Source organism: Artemia sp. Qi Xiang Cuo, chromosome 8 (assembly GCF_049724085.1).
Source record: "Artemia sp. Qi Xiang Cuo chromosome 8, ASM4972408v1, whole genome shotgun sequence".
Classification (NCBI taxonomy): domain Eukaryota; kingdom Metazoa; phylum Arthropoda; class Branchiopoda; order Anostraca; family Artemiidae; genus Artemia; species Artemia sp. Qi Xiang Cuo.
The window spans coordinates 2,092,419-2,110,886 of record NC_142801.1 but is presented as its reverse complement, the minus strand read 5'-3'; the positions used below and the strand labels follow the sequence as shown (position 1 = coordinate 2,110,886).

The 18,468-nt window shown below is 35.0% G+C and overlaps 1 protein-coding gene across 1 annotated transcript in view; it reads right to left on the bottom strand.

Moving 5' to 3' along the window:
* Positions 1-5,976, bottom strand: part of LOC148949063 (uncharacterized) — a 139,431-nt gene extending 133,455 nt beyond the window's left edge. The window contains exons 1-2 of the mRNA XM_089093127.1: positions 5,934-5,976; positions 5,843-5,894 (exon numbers count right to left, since the gene is read on the bottom strand). The gene's annotated coding sequence lies outside the window, so the exon portion shown is untranslated. The remainder of the gene's footprint in view (positions 1-5,842; positions 5,895-5,933) is intronic.
* Positions 5,977-18,468: the final 12,492 nt, after the last annotated feature.

Genomic DNA, 18,468 nt, shown 5'->3' with positions numbered 1-18,468 from the left:
TTGGACCCCTTTATCTCCCTTTCTCCCTTAGCAATTGATCAGTTACTCTTCTAGACCCATTGCTGACAAGAAGGTTGCCCATTTCAAGTAAAAACTTAGTTCCAAATCTTGGGGCAATATCCTATGTCTTACCCATGGTAATGAAATGGTTTCTAAGTGTTAAGTAGAACTTTTCCAGTTATATTGTGACACCTACCTTTCCAGTGAAAAATGTTACTTGCAAATGTAATTGCAAACTGTGGATAAATAAAAGAATTTTGTGCCTAATAAATGAACATGATAAACTCTTTAAGGAAGGATTTTTCCAAGAATCTCAAAAACATAGAAACATTGTTGTTAGCAAAAACTGTAAAGCAAGAAAGGAGCATGGTGCTCAATAATTTATAGTATTCAGACCCTAAGAAATTCCACAAAAGTGTCCAAGAACTCATGGGAAAGGTCTCTTCAAATTTTTCTTACTGGACAGTAAGTGACCCAGTGGGTGCGGATGTCATAAATGATCATTTTGCTTCAATTAGTAAAATTCACCCACCACTCCAGCATATGCAGGCCAACAGCGCAGTGAGTGACATTCCTGTGATTGAAATTCATCAGACTCAACTTAAACTCAAAACTCTTGACATAAATAAGTCAGTATACCCAGGTGATATCCCTACCAAATTGATTGTGGAATGTGCCGAGCATTTAAGTGTACCTCTAACTGCTATTTTTAACCAATGTCTTGCAGATGGTATTTTTCCAGTGTGTTTTAAACAAGCTATTATATCTTCAAAACCGAAAACTAACACCTCAAAAGGTCCCTCTGACTTGAGACCAATATCAGAAACCTCCATTTTCTCTAAGATCTTTGAGAGCTTTTTATAATTTGCTTATTAACAATATTCACGATAAAATCAATCCAAGTCAGTTTGGTCTAAGGCCAAATTAAAACAACATTCATTTCTTAATTTATATACTTGACATTATTTTCAAACATCTTGAGTTGAATAGTTCCTACATTGAGGCTGTTTTTGCTGATATTAGCAAAACCTTCAACAATTTGGATCATCAGACAATTATAAATAATGCAAGGGCTTTAGGTGCAAGAGATTTTGTTTTACGTACGTTAGCTAGCTTTTTGTCTGGCTGTGAGCAATGTGTAGTCCTCCCTATGGGGATTCATCAGGTTTTTCCTCAATTTCCTGTGGAGCACCTCAAGAGACTAACTTAGGTCATTTAGCATTTTTAATTGTTTTTAATAATGTTTTACCAAGTTTTGCCAACTCTCTTAAATTTGCAGATGATTTGACATTACTGAACCTTTGTCAAACATCTAATACTTTGAATGTTACACTTGATTCACTCATTAACAATTTAAAGACAATGTTGACAATGTTAAACTCAACTTAAGCATACCCAAAAGCAGTTTTGTGTTATTTTCTTTTTTTAAAAATATACCCCCTATCAATAATTACCTTTGCATACCAAATTTAAATACTGTTAAACTGCTTGGTGTGCAGTTGGACAATGACCTTAAATGGAACTCCCACATTTCCCACTTATTTAAGTCAGGTTGTTTTCTCCTTAAATCTTTCTCCCTTCTCAAACGGTTCTCCATATCAATCCAAAACCTTAAAATAATTTATTGTTCTTATACAAGACCCTGTCTGGAATATGCTTGTCCTGTCTGGCACCCTGGGTTGGCCAAAGACCAATGTTCTAAAATTGAAAGTATTCAAAAAAGAGCAATAACAATTATTCTAGGGACAGCCTATACTACATACAATGAAGGTTTGGCTAGACTTGAACTTATTACATTGGAATCAGAACGTCACATCCTTACCATGAACTTTGGTCACAAGCGCCTTAGTTCTGACTACCATCAACATTTTCTCCCTCCCTTTAAAGAAAATCCCCCCACCCTTCCTAATACAAGACTCAATGCTCGTAGAGTTCCAAACACCCAACTGGATCTGTATCCCCAAATGTTGACCTTGAGGTACAAAAACTCTTTTGTCCCCTATTTTGTTACCCATTTTAATAGCTGATATAAGTTTTGTTTTATGTTTATCCCCTAACATCTGTTTTGTTATTGAAATTCTGATGTGCGTGTGCTAGCTTTCGTGCTATTTTCGCCAATAAATCATATTCTATTCAATATAAGGTTTTTATGGAAAAGGTTGCTGTATAAACTTTGCAGGAGGCTCATTTGATTGCAAACTGAAATTTCTCTTTTCAGGAGTCAAAAGTGATTGAAGGGACACTATCTCCCCCCCCCCTTCATACCTTCTATTCCCCAAATACATCTGATAGAACTTTTGAGAGAGCCATTTTGTTCAACACAGTCAAAAGATCATATAACAATGTCTTAGGGGTTTAAAAAACAACCTAGAGCCTGGGGGCAAGAGTTGTAAATTATTAACAGGGGCATATAAGGTTATTATAGAAAAGGTGGTTGTCTAAACTTTGAAGGAGGGTCACTTGATTAGAAATTGAAATTTCTAGTTTCACAAGTAAAAAGTGACTGGATGGCAACTAGCTTCTCCTCCACCCACCATATGCCCTCTTTTCCCCAAAAGCATCTAATCAAACTTTTGAGATAGCCATTTTGTTCAAAATTTTCCAAAGATTGTACAACATTACTCTTGGGGTTGACAAAACCCCCCACAGCCTAGCAGCAATGGCTGTAAGTTAGGCCTATGCCTCAGGGGCATAGGCTTATCAGTTTTTTTTATGGAAGAAGTGGTTGTGTAAACTTTGGAAGGGTATATATAATTTGACATCGAATGTCCTAGGCCTAGTTCCCTTTTCAACAGTCAAAACTGATAGTGGGGAACTTGCTCACACCCATGCCCTCTTTTCCCCAAATGCATGCAATTGAACTTTTGAGAGAGCTATTTTGTTCAAAATAATCCAAAGATGATGTAACAATGCAGTCAGGGTTAACACAAGCCTGTGGGGCCTTGGGGCAAGGGTTGCAAGTTATGCCTAAGGGATATCCACTCTTTGACTATTGAAAAAAATTAGTTGATAAGCTTATATAAAATGGTACTATCTAATCTCCTTATAATTAAAAATGTTTTTGCCATCTAGTTGGAAAATTTTGTCCATCCCTATAGGAGAAATCTATATTTGTCAACCAGTTGACAAGAAATGTTTCCCCAGCAAAACTTAATTCTGCCAACTAGCTGGAAACAAATATTGTCCCAGAAAACAATTCATTTTCCAACTAGTTGAATAATAGCTTATCCCCAGCAATACCTAATTTTGCCAACTAGCTGGAAACAAACCTTGCCCCAGAAAACAATTTATTTTCCAACTAGTTGACTAATAACTTCTCCCTTCACATCTCCAAGAATAGAAGGGTAAATTAGTCAAATTTCTAAATAATGGTAAAATTTCAGTTTAGCACCACTTCTCAAAAAACATGGTAATACAATAAATGTGGTTCAATCCTGTTTTCTACGGCTATAATGAAATAAAGGTTGAGATGACTAGGGCACATTCTGCAGATGAAGGATGACAAATTGCCACAGATTTTCCTTTTTGGCCCACTGTCTAGGGCTAAAAAGAGAGCAGGTTGTCCTTGTCTGGGGTGAGAGGATGTCATAAAGAAAGATTTAAAGGAAATGGGGACTTCCTGGGAGGGGAGAAGTTACTAGTTTGAAAATGAATTGTTTTCTGGGGCAATGTTTGTTTCCAGCTAGTTGGCGAAATTAAGTTTTACAGGGGGGAAAAGTTATTAGGCAACTAGTTGGAAAAATTAAGTTTTGCTGGGAGAAGTTAATAGTCAACTAGTTGGAAAATGAGAGTTTTCTGGGGTAATGTTTGTTTCCAGCAACACATGAATTGAAAATCAAGTATTTTGCAGTAGGCATTAAGACATGGCTAATTGTAGAAAAGTCCAAGACAGATAGTCCGAGTGATTGAGAGGAAAATCTGGGATAAGCTCTTTTCAGGATTGTATAAAAAATTATGTTAGAAGGAGATTGGATAGCAACATTCTATATAAGCCTATAAAGTAATTTTTTTCCGATAGCCAAAGGGTGGAATCCCCTTTTTCAATAGGCTTTCACCCTGGCCTTTTTATTATAGGCTGGGCTACTTGAAACTCTGAGTGAAAACATCTCTATGAATAGAAGGGTAAATTAGTCAAATTTCCAAATAATTGTAAGATTTCAGTTTAGCAGCACTTCTCAAAAAACATGGTAGGCTAATAAAATAAAAATAACCATATTCTTATTTCATGCTCTTTTTGTATACATTAGTTATTATCCTGACAACAATGCAACCCTCCCTCCCTGATGATCCCATCAATATATACAAAACTAAAAGAAAATTCCAAAAAGTGGATGACAATTTGCTAGATGTTTTCCATCAAAATTGTCTACAGATTGTTCTGGGTTACTGGCTGACAGACCATATTTCAAACAGTAGGTTTCAATCCTGCTTTCTAGGGCTATAATGAAAGAAAGGTTGAGATGGCTATAGCACATTCTGCTGATAAAGGAGGACAAATTGCCAAAAAAATTCCTTTTTGACCAGCTGTCTAGGGCTAAAAGGAAAGCAGGTTGTCCTTGTCTGGGATGAGAGTAGGTCATAAAGAAAGATTTAAAGGAAATGGGAACTTCCTAAGAGGGGAGAAGTTACTAGGCCTAGTTGGAAAATGAATTCTTTTCTGGGACAATGTTTGTTTCTAGCTAGTTGGCAAAATTAAGTTTTGCTGGGGAGAAGTTATTAGTCAACTAGTTGGAAAATGAAAATTTTGATGGGGCAACATTTATTGTCAACTAGTTAGCAAATTATGTATTCTGGGGAGAAGTTATTAGTCAACTAGGTGGAATATGCCTAATTAGGTTTTGCTGGAGAGAAGTTATTAGTCAAATAGTTGGAAAATGAAAGTTTTGCCGGGGCAACATTTATTGTAAACTAGGCTAGTTGGCAAATTTAAGTGTTGCTGATGAGAAGTTATTTGTCAACTAGTTTGAAAAATTAGATTTTGCTGGGGAGAAGTTATTAGTCAACTAGTTGGAAAATGAAAATTTTTATGGGGCAACATTTATTGTCAACTAGTTAGCAAATTATGTATTCTGGGGAGAAGTTATTAGTCAACTAGGTGGAATATGCCTAATTAGGTTTTGCTGGAGAGAAGTTATTAGTCAAATAGTTGGAAAATGAAACTTTTGCTGGGGCAACATTTATTGTCAACTAGGCTAGTTGGCAAATTTAAGTGTTGCTGATGAGAAGTTATTTGTCAACTAGTTTGAAAAATTAGATTTTGTTTGATCTAATTTGTCAAATTTGTCAACAACTGAGTTATTTGTCAACTAGGTGGAAAAATCATATTCCACCTAGTTTGTCAACTAGGTGGAATATGCCTAATTAGGTTTTGCTGGAGAGAAGTTATTAGTCAAATAGTTGGAAAAGGAAAGTTTTGCTGGGGCAACATTTATTGTCAACTAGTTGGCGAGTATGGATGGGCCAAATTTTCCAGCTAGATGACTAAAATGTTTTTAATTACAAAGAGATTGGACAGTACCATTTTATATAAGCTTACAAAGTAATTTTTTCCAATAGTCAAAGGGTGGAGTCCCATGCTTAAGGGGTATGAGGCTTTTACAAAAGGTGGTTGTATAGAGGTTCAAGGAAGTTTATTTGATTGAAATTTATACTTCCTTTTCAAAGTCAAAAGTGATTGAAGGGTAACTAGCCCCATAATTCCATGTCCTATCTCAACAACATTCAGGGCTGTTTGTCCTGGATTGAGAGTCAGTCATTTCTCCTTCCCAGCAGTAGACATCAGGTTCAAATAAAAACCTCCAAGCTACCAATCAGAAAAATAAGAATTAAAAACTTAAATTACTTTATCAATCACTTTGGATGGGCTTATTAATGAAAATTTTTTATTGAGTAGAAGAATTTTATTGAGTAGAAGAAGAATTTTATTGAGTAGATTAGGCTATTTACTTTTTTGATTCTTCTTCTTCTTGATGATGAATCTTATTTATGACTATTATGAGTATGGAAAACTTCCGCCGTCAAGCAAACTCCATGCTAACAATTTCCTCAACAATTGCGTTTCCGCCGTCCAAACAAAAACTGTTAGCTAACGATGGTTGAGAATTCCTCTATCAAACCATTGTCAGGGAAAATTGTTTGATACTTAACTCTAAAAATTCAAAAACATCTTCATGTAGCAAAGGAGGACGAATAATTTTTAAGCTCATAACAATGAATAAAATCAGGAGAGCTTGTCAATATTTCTTGACAAAACACTTAGACAAATTGGGGACAAAACTTCATCCAATAAACGGGAAAGAAAAACCATTTTTGGCTAATTCTTACTAGACCAATATTTTCACAGTTTTTTTGCTGCCTTGATAACTTGTTGGTCCCACAAACAATCCCTGAAATTTTTAAGCCTTTTTCCAAGCATTTATTTTTTAAATCTCTTGTACAGTCATCTCATTTCTATGAATTTTTAGTAGTCAGCATCTATTAATTACCACTTCAGTTCTGTTGTCCTAATAAAAATTTTTAGCTAAGATTTTGACGACTGATAATAGCTGTACAATGGGACGACAATAGGGCCTTCTTTATTTCTTTTCGCTTGTTGATAGTGTCCCCTTTCTGTCGGACAAACATGAGTCTTTGGAACTTTTTCTGCCAAAATGAAGAGATATAATAATGCTTTCAAAGGTTTAAGCCTGGTCTTGACTGACATCATTCATTCTGCCAGCAGTGATATTTCTAGTTGGATCATTTTTGCACAGCCAATATGGTTCAGCAGCCTTTGAAAGTTTCGATATGATTGGTAATCCAATCAATGTAGGCCATAGTGCTGGCAGCTTTATTGACATCAATCAAGACGAAGGATGTTACACTTTCTCGGGCACTTCTTACAAAACTGGTGATCGTAGATACTTTAAGAGAGCATTGTTAGATTGAAAATTGGAATTTTTTAGCGCTTTTTGTATAGGCTAAACTAAATAGGTGGCATCCAGCACCCTTAAACTTTTTCATCTGCTTTCCATCCCCCCTCTGCAAGAAATCCTATTAAAATTTGAGCCTTCCGGTCTTTCGAAAAGACCTAATAAATCTCGTTCCTTGGATAGTATAACTGTTACAATCTTTGTTGTAGAGGCCATAAGCATTTCCGATTGTCAATAGCTTACGCATAGGTCGTATTATAGTTGCAACATTAGCTTCAATCTACCAAAGAGCAAACCAGGGCCCATAGAAAACAAAATTGAAAAAATATTTGAAAAAACTTTCTAGAGCGAAGAAATCACCGTTTATAGCTGATTTAGAAATTGTAGCTATTATTTATTTTACTCCCCATTTATCATTTGTCGTATTACTTTGTTAGCTTAAATTAACTTTTCTGAAAATTTTGTAGACAGATGTATTTTAATGAAGACGTTAGGGTAGCCTTGTGAAATTTTTTGTAGCAAGTACTACTGCCATCTTAGCGTAGGTAACCAAGAACAGTTGATAAACCATTTTTTTGAAATCAGATCCGTCTTATGTTGTACTTTATGCTTGCTTATTATAAAAAACAATATTGTTCCCAGTCCTTATTGTGAATGTATTAGGAATTGTGAAACTGGTGAAAATGCAATATCTGATTATGAGATGAGATGAGATATACATTTATTAAAAAAAAACATTATTCGCCTTTTGCCTGCCAAAAAAGGCAATAAGCTTGAAAGGGCATACGAGGTTATTACTCTCAGCTAATTAAAACAACATTCATACCTTATTACTCAACACAGAAGAATCTCATCTGATGAAGGAATAAAGGAAAAAAAGAGAGAAAGAGGAAGAGAATAGAAGTAGATAGAAAAAAACAAAAAAAAACAGCAAAGTAAATCGGGGAAATACCTTAAATAGAATGACAAATTCACTCACGAGATAAAAGAAACTTCTTTGCCCGTGACTTGAAAGCCGGAAGACTAGGCGCATTTTTCACACACTCGGATAATATATTCCAAACATGGGGACCATAATGGCGATCACAAAAGATGCCCTAGTGGTGCTCCTAAACTCAGGATTTAAGTTATCAGCTTTTCTTGTATTATGATCATGACGGTCTCTATTAAAAGTAAAAAGATTTTCAAAAGCAGGGGTGAGCAGCTGATTCAAATATTTATACGAGAAAATCGCGACTTGGTAATCTCGAATTTGGGATACATCCATCAACTTATTCTTTTTAGAATGCTCATGAGCAGGAACCTCATCAGAATCATCAAATTCAGATGATAATTTTACAGCTCTATTCTGAAGTTTTTGTACTCTTTTGAAACATGTTACAAAATTACTTGCCCTTATAGAGCATCCGTAGCTAATGTATGGGTAAAATATAGAAAAATAAATCATTTTCAGGATCTTTTTGGAACTAGATTTTTAATTCTTCGCATCACCCCAAGGCCTCTGCTTAATTTTTCAGCTATTGCACTTGAATGGTTTTTCCACGACAGGTTTTCATCAATTAAAAACCCCAAATACTTCGTTGTTGCTACTCTCTTTATCATTTTTTCTTGAACGGTGATATGGTCATTTCCAGCACTAGACGAAAGTCTAGAAAATATCATAAAAATAGTTTTAGAAAAGTTTAGGGTTAGCATATTTTGCTGAGAAAAAGTTAGAAATTCAGAAACTGCATTATGAATTTTATTATATAAAACATCAAGTGAAGGCACTGCCAGAAAGAGTAAAGTGTCATCTGCAAACAGGATGACACCATCCTCTGACAGGTAGTGTTTCACTCGATCAATGAAAATAGTGAAAAGTAGAGGTCCCAGGATTGACCCTTGTGGGGCCCCGCACTCTATTTTCTTTTTTGAAGATAAAAATGACCCATTGTGAAATATCTGATACCGATTGCATAGATACGATGAAAACCACTCCAGACTTGAACCCATCACCCCAATCGAGTGAAGAGCTTGAATAAGCTCTGAGTGGTCTACCGCATCGAACGCTTTTTTCATATCCAAAAACACAGCTGTGGGTATGAGACCAGCTTCAAATGCATCACTAATCCAATCAACCAATTTCAGAACTACTATATCCTTAGATAGCCCTTTTCTGAACCCAAATTGATTTTCCATTAGAATTTTATTCTTTTCAATATAATAACTTAACTGGGCATGTACCACTTTCTTATACAACTTAGAGAAAAATGGGTGAATAGATATAGGTCTTCGATTCGATGGGTCATCTTTTTTCCCTCCTTTATGAAGAAGAACCACTCTTGCAATCTTTAGTGCTTCCGGAAAGACTCCAAGATCCGGAGAAAGGTTGATGAGGTGCGTCAAGACAGGTAAGACACTCGTTTTTGCGGCTTTTATGAGTTTCAGGGAAAACTCATCCATTCCCGCTAGAGCTTGACTTCATCGTAGCCAGGAATTGTGCCAATTCCCGTTCCGAATATCTTGCAAACTCAAAGGAATTCTGACTTGCAGGTTGTCTTTCAACGACAGATCCAAAACTCGCAGATGTGCATAGTTTAGCCGGCGCTTGATCGCAAAGTATTTTTCCTTCATTTACAAAATAACCACACAGAAATTCAGATATGTCTTGAGAATCAGTAAGACGACCTGTTGTTGTCTCCATGACTCTCACCTCCTCCTTACTATGAAATTTACCCAAATTTTATTTATTGTTTTCCATATATTTTTCATATTCCCTTGATATTCATGAAATTTATTTTGGAAATAAACTTTCTGAGCATTCTATTTTACTGAATTTAAAATATTCCGAAATCTTTTGAATTTTATAAAATTATCATCTGAATGATCCTTTAAATAATTCACATAAAGTTTGTTTTTCTGCTTTATTGAAACTAGAATAGCTTTTGTTATCCATGGTTTCTTAAAAAAAAAAATTCTTTTAGGGTTTAATTACATTCGTCAATATCTCACTGAATAGGTCATATGCAGCATTTGGACACTTTTCCTTTATTACAAGCGAGACATTTGTTTAATCCATCATATTAGCAAAACTCTTTAGGTTTTTATTATTCACTTCATGGTAAAACGAAGCCCTTTCATTTCGTTTATTTTCCTTTGACTGATTCAGCTTTATTTTACTTATTAAAAGAAGGTGATCCAAGCCGTCGGACACAACCACATCTACTTGTAATCTTTCAAACAATCCAACTTTAACGAAAAAATTATCAATGAAAAATGCCGAGAGATGCAAATTCCAAGTTGGAATAGTCACAAGAGGAAAACTATCATGTGACACGACCATATTAACAAAATCTGAGCTATTCGTTCTTTTTAATAAATCTATATTAAAATCTCCCATCACAAATTTGTTTTTATTTTCATTATTAATTTTATCTAACAATGGTTCAAATTCATCAAGAAAAAAACTAATATCAAATGACGGATTTTTGTAAATCAATCCCAAAATCAAGTTCCTTTCCCCTTCATTTTTATTTCAATGAAAAGTGTTTCGATCCTACCTTCAAGCCGCAGGGAAAGGTCATCCCTAGCCCAATATTAGGTACCTTCATTAATCAAAAGGCCGAGACCGCCCCGCTCCATGGTTGTCCGTTCTCTTCACTCTCAAATATATCCCGGGAAAGAAAAATCCCATGGCAGTGACTTGCTAGAAACAAATGTCTCACAAAGGCCTACAATACACGGTTTCTTATCTAGCGAACTTAAAATCTCACATAAAGAAGAATATGCCGTTCTTAGACCTTATCAATTCCAGAAAACGATTGCTCTTTCTGCACTCGCAGGATTCTGCACTCGCACTCAACGAAAAATTATCGATGCATTCACCATCCCCCGCAAGTGTGTCACGAGCTTGGCTTCCAACAATAAACCGTTTTTTTTTTCAAATTCATTCAAAGGGTCATCATATATATTCACACTCATTGAAGAGGGTGACTACCTTTACGACAAAAAAAAACAAAAAAAAAAACAGAAAAAAAAAATACTGATAGGAAAAAACTGAAAAGAAAAAAAACGTGAAAGGAACTGAAACTTTGGCTATAAAATACAAAATGGAAAACAAGCATACAAGTAATTCAACAACACAATTTACACAACACAAAATTCAAAAGCAATCGCCTAAAGCATCATAATTGGCTATACATTCAATTCCAATTGGCTGCGATTGATACATCGAGTGTTTCCATAGCTGACGAGTATAGAAGTCCTTTAGATAACGAAATAGCCACATCTCAGCAAGTTGGGGCTGAGAAAATGACCCCTCGACAATGGTCAGTCCACCTCATTATGTTCTGAAGTACCCAAGTGTAAAGCCATTTGATGTGGAAGATCTTGGTGATAGAAAAGAAGTAGTGAAGATTCCACGCTGTGATGAATGATTTGGTCAGTCCCCTCATTATGTTCTGAGGAACTCATGTGCATCACCATTTGATGGGAAAGATTATGCTGATAAACAAAATTAGTGAACATTTTACGTTGTGATCAGTGTGGCAAAACGACTGGCTCATTAGTAATCTCAGTCAACATGAACATAACCTTTCGTCTGACTTGTGCGATCACCAAAAAAGGGACACGTTTAAGCAGGTGCTTGAGAGCCTAGAATGAGGCTATCAACAAACTATATTTGACGCAATGTAATATTTAAGGACCAATATTTAAGGCTATAATTTATATAAGGTTATAATTATATAAGGTATATAAGGTTATATAAGGCTAATTTATATATAAGGTTATAATTTATAAGGATATATTACCAAACAATATTTCATCAAATTTCCTATATCTAAGATTAAGGTGAGGTATAAGAGTGGCCCTAAAGTTAATCCTAGTGAACTTCCGAAAGTAATTAGGCGATCCCGTGATCTTTTTAGTCCAACAATAATAACCCGTTGCCTATATAGTAGATATGACTCAACCCAACTAACAATCCACGGTGGAAATTTATAATTCTTTGACGTTCTAGCTAAAAGATTATGGTTTACTGTATCAAATGCTTTCGACAGGTTAATAAAGAAAGCTGAGTTTTAAAAACCCATATCTAGAAAATCTTTCACTTTACAAATAAAATGGGTAATCGCGTGATCCGTCGAATGCCCTTTCCGAAATCTATATTGGCTAGGTGGTATTATTTTATTTTCTTCCCCAAATTTACTTATTTTATCATGCATTATTTTTTCAAAAATCTTCGAAATAACTGGTAAAATTGAAATTGGGCGGTAATTATTTATCTCTTACATATTTCCATACTTATATAAAGGTATAATACGGCTTTTCTTTAGACCTTTTGGAACATTCCCTTTTGAAAAGACAAATTGATTAAAAAAAATCAAAATATGAGATATCACCGGCAAAACATGTTTTAGAACATATTTCGGCAATTGATCAATTCCAGGAGCCTCTGATGGTCCCAAAGAATTCACTATCTTCTCCAAATCATTTGTGGAAACCGGAAGAAAAAAAAGAAAAGGTAAACCAGCTGAATAATGTTTTTAATATCGTCCAATCATTTTGCCAACTATTTTTTTGCAAGCCTCTCAAATCTCTTACTTTCGATGAAACTGCAAACAAGTGCACTATTCTGCCCGAACAGCTTGATTCAAAAGGTAATGAGGACAGAAGTATATTCGCAGCATTAGTGCAAATCTGCTTGTCGGTTTGGGTAAATACAGCAATCTCCAAATCATAGAAATCCATGCTGTTGTATTATAGCCCTGTCTGGGAAATAATAGTTGAATTTTGGCCAAAAACAGTACTAATGTATAGCCTGATCACTTTTGTATTCTGTTTCAGTATGATTTGCCTATAAAAAAGAATAAAAACACATATTTATGATCATCCTTCCTTATTTATGGAATTTTTTATTACTTATGAAATTTCTTACATATAAAATTTTGTGAATATGTTCTCGTCCTCATTGCTTTTTGAATTAAACTGATCGCGCAGAGTAATACATGAACGGTAAAAAATTATAACCAGGCATATTCCTACCATGCCTTTTTTCATGTTACGTTCCCCTATAGATGCTCCGTGTTCATCCGCAGTATTCTATTCTAGTATGTTTTGCAACCTGTTTTACACGTGTTCGAAATTTTGCAGAAAGTAAGGGATTTGAGCGGCTGACAAAAAATAATTGACGAAATGATCAGACGATATTAAAAATATTTTTCAGCTGGTTTACCTTTTCTTTATTTTTTTTTTTTTGAATGGAATGTACCAGTCTAGTATCGAAGCTGTTAGGGACTAAACCAGTATCAAGAGTCGTATGTAATAGCAATCATAGATTCCGAAGAAGGCAGCCATGCTTAGATGGGTATCAGATACGTAGTATTGACTCAGCTCTCGAGTGGTGAAAACGTTTTGTGTTACGGATAAACCTATTACCTCTTTGGATTAACGAATCTGCACAGAAAAAGAACACGGATTATGAACTTTTGGATTGTTTAGTGTATTCCCTCATTCTGAAATCCCTTCACTATAATTTGGAGAGACGAGCAAGAGATGTGATTATTTTGAAATCAGGTATTGACTTTTATGAACTGACTGATATTATGAAGGAAAAGAAGTTGCTATGGGAAAATAAGTCACTTTGTGGTGCTTGTCCTAAGCTTGTGGTGCTTGCACTGAATGAGCCTTTGAACTGTGAGGACGCAAATTGGATTTACTTTGAATTTAATTGGTTTGTAAAAAGTGTATTTGTTAGACAGTGAAGATATTGCGAAACATTGAATTGGCTTGGGATTATACACCTTGGATTACGTCATTTAATTATGACAAAAAAAGAAAAGAGGCCAAAGTCAATGAATCAAGCTCTGATTGAGTAGTAGTTCAGGTGTCTTTACCGCTTGCCCTGAGGAATGGAGTGAAATGCAAATATTTGATTAGTTGAATTTTGCAAACGCTACAGAGTATTCCTGAAAGTTGGTTGTGATTCCTGAAGTAGCGTCGGTATTCAATCGCTGTTGGAAATTGTCGGTGCAGGATATAGGGGTCTTAGCCGTGCCCAAATTAACGGTGGCTTAGTGAACTGCACGTCCCCATCGACGTGGATTAATTATAGGTGTCAAAATAGGTAAGAGAGATTACATATTTTATTTTATTTGCACTTGCCATGGGTCGAAAAAGGAAGATTGCTAAAACTGTCCAAGTAGGATCCCAGTCTGTTGAGAACAGTTTGTTGAATTCGACCGTTTCATCTGAAAGGAATAACGATGTCGCTTCACTGAAGACCCTGGCGGATGATTTTGCCAAGATGCTAACAATACTTACTGAAAATGGTAAAAAACTAGACTCTATAAACGATAGTATAAAAATGTTAGAAAATCGTATGGTATCAGTGGAAAATACACAGTCTGAGCTAAAATCAGAAGTTAATACTACGAATTCGCGTGTTACACAGCTTGAATCTGATGTTCTAAACTTAAGAAATCCAATGACAATTATCGCTAGTGCAACGAAAAAGTATGAGACTGGGAGTGCAGATCTGTCTCGTCAGCTTATGGCATCTGAGTATCGACATACAGAGACGAATATTATCGTTTGGAATGCTCCCTGCGAAAATACCACCCAAGCCGAAACGTTTTTTGACCAGTTGTGTTTAGAGGGTCTAGGTCTGTCCATGGTCCCGAGGTTTCGAGTTGTTGGTGGTGTCCGTAAGGAGCAACCGTATTTTAAAGTTGATGTTGGTTCTCGAGATGCGAAGGTCAGTGTGCTTAAGAACGGAAAGAAATTAAAAGGAAAAGTTATTGGACACCATAGAAATGTATCTGTTAGCGATGATGCACCAATATCAGTTCGCGAAGCTCGAAAGAAGTTGTATGTAAAGAAATCTAGATTAAATGCTATAGGAGTTTCATCATGGGTTTCCAATACAGTTCCACCATATATACAGATCGATCGTGGTGGTGTGGCGGCAAAATTTGGTTACGATGCGCCTATCCCTGAGTTTTGTGACCAATAGTTGGTTATATAATTACTTGTTAATTAAGCGTTTTTTAATATATTTTTTTTTTTTTTTTTTTTTTTTTTTTTTTATTTTTGTTTATGGAAAAAAAATTAAAATTTTTTATTTTTTAATCATTTATTTATTTTTTTTTAGAATTTATAATGGGTAAGTGGTAGACACAGGTAGAACATTGTGTTTTCTTCAATTATAATTTTCTGGAATTCAGTAATGGAAACAGTAAGCCTGTATTGTGACAGGTTAGTGTTAGTGTCAATTTTTTCACTTTTTTTGTATTTGTTTGTTTATTTATACTATTTTGTTAATATGTTTCTTATTATTTTTAGGTTATATTGTGTTTTTTCTGGAGCTTCGATTACGTTGGAAACGGGACCACCGACCCTCCGAGTTATAGTAAGTTATTCAGTTGGTTAGGTGTGGTTGCAACTACCCTCCTTTTCTTTTTTATATATATATATATTTATAAAAAATGGTAATTGTTCGTAATGATCGTTTGGATTGGCTTGAGAATAATCCATTGAGTGTTTCAGATTTAGGATTAGGGGTACTTCACAGGGATTTTGATATGGGGGTAGATGATGTTTTTCCGAAGGTTAATTATAAGTGCCCAGTTGATTTACATACTAGACTGGCACCGGATAAACTTAGCATTTTTCATTTGAATTGTCAGGGGTTAAATAGTACATTGGATTATTTGTCGGAGCTGTGTATGCTATCTGATTTTCATATTCTTGCACTTACTGAAACATGATTAATGAATAATAATTCTGGACTATTGGATATTTTAAATTATAATATGTATGTTAAGAACCGTACTCGCCATCAGCATGGAGGACTTGCACTGTATATTAGAACTGATTTGAATGTGAAGGTTAGGGATGATTTGTGTGTTAATAAAGAGATGATTTTTGAGTGTTTTGTTACGGAGGTTGATAAGAATGGTGACCCATTTTTTATTGCTGTTTGTTACCGCCCCCTTCAGCTAGTGTAGATTGTTTTTTAGAATTATTAGAGCAACAAATGGACCTTCTAACTCGTAAGAACATGCCGTGTTTTGTGTGTGGAGATTTTAACATTGATTTGAAATTGTTAGCATCTAATTCAAAAGCCCGGAATTTTTTGAATTTAATGTTAGGTTATGGGATGCATCCTGCGGTAAATATTTGTACTAGAGTGACGGATTCATCTTCATCTCTAATTGATAATGTATTTTTGAATGTTCCCCATGATTCGTCGAGTGTTGTGTTAAATGATGTTTCGGATCACTTTGGTTTGGCTATATTAGTTCCGGGTATATTTAAGAATATTAATATTAATTGTGATGCTCGCCCTAAGCCTAAGAAATTAATAGTTGATTCAAATACTATTTCAAGATTTAAGCTTAGGATAGAACAGTTAGACTTTAAATTTTTACAAAAAGAATTAGATTTAAATTTGAAGTTTGAGCTTTGGTATGGTAAGATTAAGGATACGTTTTTGGAATGTTGTGAAGTGTCAGGAATACAGAAGAGAAGGGTGTCTCCGAATAAACCTTGGATTACAAAGAGTTTGTTACAGTCAGTTAATAAAAGACGTTTTTTATATAAGTTGTCAACAAGGAGCAATGATCCTCATGATAAGGCAATATATAGAGTTTATAATAGTAGGTTAAATGCTGCACTCCGACTGGCTAAGGTAGAATATTATAAGGTTAAATTTAAAAAAGTTGAGGGTAACCCGAGTAAGACTTGGAAATTGAATAAGTCGGTGACTTGCCCTGGTAGCGTCTTGATCCGTCCAGATAATATGGGAATGAATAATAATGTTGCAGATGAGATGTGTAATCACTTCGCTACTATTGGACAGCGTGTGTCATCATCGGTGCCAGTATTTGATCAAGATGGAGATTTTCGTCAGTTCCTACCTGAAGATTGTGATGTGTCTGCGTACCTTAAATCTGTAACTATTGATGAATTATTTGATGTTATAAATAATATGAAAAATGGAGCATCAGGAGGCGATTTTATTTCGTTGAAGGTTTTGAAGTCGATATTACCTGTTATATCTAGTCATTTTTTAGGACTGATAAATAATTGTTTAAAAGCTGGAATATTTCCTGATTGTCTAAAGTGCGCGAATGTTATCCCGATATTTAAAGGAGGGGATAAGAATTGTTTTAGTGATTATAGACCGATTTCTTTACTTCCATTTATTTCTAGAGTGTTTGAAAAGTTGATTCATAGTAGGATGGTAAGTTTTTTTGAAAAAAGACAATTTTTTAGTTCTAGTCAGTTTGGGTTTAGGATTCATCATTCTACAGAGCATGCAGTTTTGTTTTTAACAACTTTTATTAATGATGCTTTAGACAAGGGTCTGAAGATAGCTTCGATATTTTTGGATATTACTAAAGCATTTGACTCTGTTGATCATGATATACTAGTTCAAAAGCTATATAGTAGTGGTATACGTGGTGATTTTTTAAATGTGATAGTTAGTTTTCTTAGTGAAAGGACTCAGTGTGTTGTGATGGATGGAGTTACATCTAAAATTTAATATATTTCGATTGGAGTACCCCAGGGTTCCGTTTTGGGCCCTTTGTTGTTTTTGGTTTATATTAATGACCTTTGTAGAGCTTCAAGTAATGTGTCTTGTTCTTTAGACCTTGATACTTACGGTACTAAAGGAATTCTACCATGTTTTGCTGATGATGCCCATTTCACCGTAGCTGCTAGAACTGAAAATGAGTTGATGACTATATTGAAACAAGGTATTTCTTCGATTGAAAAGTGGATGCGAGTAAATAAATTGAAACTGAATCATAATAAGTCGAATTTTTTGATTTATGGTAGAATTACTGGACATTATCCATGGATTAATAGTATAGAAATAGGGCACCATACTATTGTAACATCTACTAGTACTAGATACCTTGGTGTTATAATTGATGAAAGCCTTAGTTTTAAAGACCATATTGCATCTGTTAACAGCAAATTGTCTCGTAATATTGGTATTATGGGTAAATAGGTATCTTTTTCCGTGTGAAATTCTGAGAATGTTGTATTTTTCTATGGTTCACCCATATCTCATTTACTGTTGTATGGTTTGGTCGAAAACATTCGTAACTCACCTCCATCCGCTCTGCGTAACACAGAATATGGCAATTAGAGTTCTTTATGGTAATCAAATTGACCTATCTGCATCGGTGAGGCATCTTTACCGCGAGTATAAAATTCTACCGTTGGCAGGAATATGTGTATTCTATAATGCTCTGTTTATGTTTAAATATTTAGTTTCGTAGTTACCATCATGTTTTTCAGGAATGTTTAGTCTTGCGTCTACTACTCACGATCATTTGACACGATCTTCTCAGTTGGTGCGAAGACCAGCTATGGTCACGTCTAGGTCTAGGTTTTCAATTCGCCATGTTGTTCCGTTAGTTTGGGAGAGTTTGCCAGAGGATTTGAGGAATGTTGGGGGTTTGCAGGATTTTCGTAAGTCGCTAAAGAACCGTTGTTTTGATGTGTATATTTTGAATGGATTATTCCACGCCACTTAAGTTTTGTTTTTGAGGAGGGTTTAGTT